Raw genomic sequence first — 2,175 nt, 5'->3', positions numbered from 1 at the left:
ATAATGTTTTATAGGATTGTTAATTTGCAAATCCTATTTTATGAGATTTATTTAATTTTTATCACAAAACCAGAACTATCATCCAGGAATTGGAATGTGACCATTAAACTGAGTTCTAGCAGAAGGAATCACTACTATAATATCCTGTGCATTTTATCTTTAGACTTCTTTGGGCAAAGGACAATTTTTTTCTTTCTGTTAATTAATTATTTATAATATTGATCGACATTAAGGAGATTAATTTTTTGATTTTTACTATTGTATGTGAACTAATCTGTAACATGAATTTCAATTACCCTAAATGGAGAAATTCTGCTGTATTTAGAAGTTTGCTTGCCTTCCTGTATTCTTTCTTGACATCATTTCCCCTCAACTTTTTAGGAAAGTTTCAAACATTCAGAAAAGTCAGAAGAATAGTACAGTGAACACTTTATATCTCTACTTAGATCTGATAATTGTTAACATTTTGCCACAGCTGCTTTATTCTTTCTCTCTCTCTCTCTCTCTCTGTCTCCGTCTCTCTCTCTCTCTCGTGTGTGTGTGAGTGAAATTTTTTCTTAATCTTTTCAAAGTAAGTTACACATATCATGGCATATTACCCTTACATACTTTAGCAAGTATTTCCTAAGAATAAGGAAATTCTTTCACGTAATGTTGATATTGTTATCATACCTAAGAAAATGATAAGTAATTTCATAATATCCGTTATCCAGTTCATATTTAAACTTATCTAGTTATCTGTTTTATAGCTACTTTTCTACTTTATCTCTCCATCCCTGTCCTGAATCTAGGATTCAGTAAAGGTTCGTACATTGGCATATTTGGTTTTTAAATTAGTGATTTAATTTTAGATAAGTCTGTGCTGTTAGTTGTTTACATTTACCATTAAATTCAATTAAAGTTTTTATAAATCTTGCTAAAATTACATTGACTTGTTGCACCTTTTCTGTGTTAATATAGATTAGTCATCATAAGCATGTATCATATTTTTAAAGAAATTAAAAATTTATATTGAAATTTTTTTTTGTTTCCACAGATATTCCAAATGTCTTGGTTGGCACTGCATTTAATGTTGATGATGCAAATGGTGGCTTTGTAGTTCATTGGTTAAACAACAAGGAATTTCATTTTACATCATCTACTGAAATATTTATGCATCAATTACGAAAACTTTCTGAAAAAGAGGTAGATCATGAAAGCGATGATGCAGATAGAGAAGATGAGGAACATTCACAGGAGGAAAAAGAGAGGGGTTTACATATGAAATTAGACCATGGTTTGTATCTTGTGTTCAGATTTTTCTTTCTGTAAAACTAACAACTTTCTGTGGTACCACTTTTAGTTTGGAATTCTTCCTTCCAGCTCTTCCTCCTTTTTACATTTCTGTTCATTCCACAAGTATTTAGCGACCATCTGCCATGGACCAGGCACTGTGCTAGCTTCTGCAAACATCATCTAACTCTATATGTTTTGTCATAACATATTATTAATACTTTGAGTAACACATTACTTTGGAAACCATATCCTTTTTTGGGGAGTAGATTTTGCTAATGGTGATAATAATGATAGTGTGAATGAAGTTTTGATTTATCTACAAGTAAGAAATATAATAATTTTCAATTCAGACAAAATGGTTTTCTTCTTTGTTTTTTTCCCTGACCATACATTGGAAAAGGGATTTATAGTTTCTAAAGATAGCATACCATTTATTGATAGTATGTAAATGAATTTTATAATATTATTTAATGTGTGTACTGATAAATATATTTTCTGGTTCAGATTTATCCTTGGATAGAGAATCTGAGGCAGGTACAGGATCATCAGAACATGAAGATGGAGAAAGAGAAGGAAGTCCTAGAAGCTATTCACGACCCAGTGTACCAATGCCACTGCCTACGGTTCTGCTTGATCGGAAGATCGAAATGCTACTAACTGAATGGAATAAGAATCCCGACATGCTTTTTACAATACACCCTGTAGATGGTACCTTTCTAGTGTGGCATGTAAAGTATTTGGATGAATATAATACTGGAATATTTAGACAAGTCCAGGTATATTTTATTGATGAAGCAATTACTATATTTTTTGAAATAGTAAAAAGAAATATGTGCTATGTAGATTTAGCAGGTTTTTAGAATTACTAAAAAATTTTGTTTTGATAAGCAATTGAGAAAA

At 30.9% G+C, this 2,175-nt stretch overlaps 1 protein-coding gene across 1 annotated transcript in view; it reads left to right on the top strand.

Annotated features, from left to right (window-relative positions):
- DMXL2 (Dmx-like 2) overlaps positions 1-2,175 on the top strand; it is a 181,885-nt gene that overhangs the window by 89,419 nt on the left and 90,291 nt on the right. The window lies entirely within an intron of this gene.

Source organism: Propithecus coquereli, unplaced genomic scaffold (genome assembly GCF_000956105.1).
Source record: "Propithecus coquereli isolate 6110/MARCELLA unplaced genomic scaffold, Pcoq_1.0 Scaffold57, whole genome shotgun sequence".
Taxonomy (NCBI): Eukaryota; Metazoa; Chordata; class Mammalia; order Primates; family Indriidae; genus Propithecus; species Propithecus coquereli.
The sequence above is the reverse complement of the archived record's forward strand: the minus strand, read 5'-3'. Positions and strand labels throughout refer to the sequence as shown.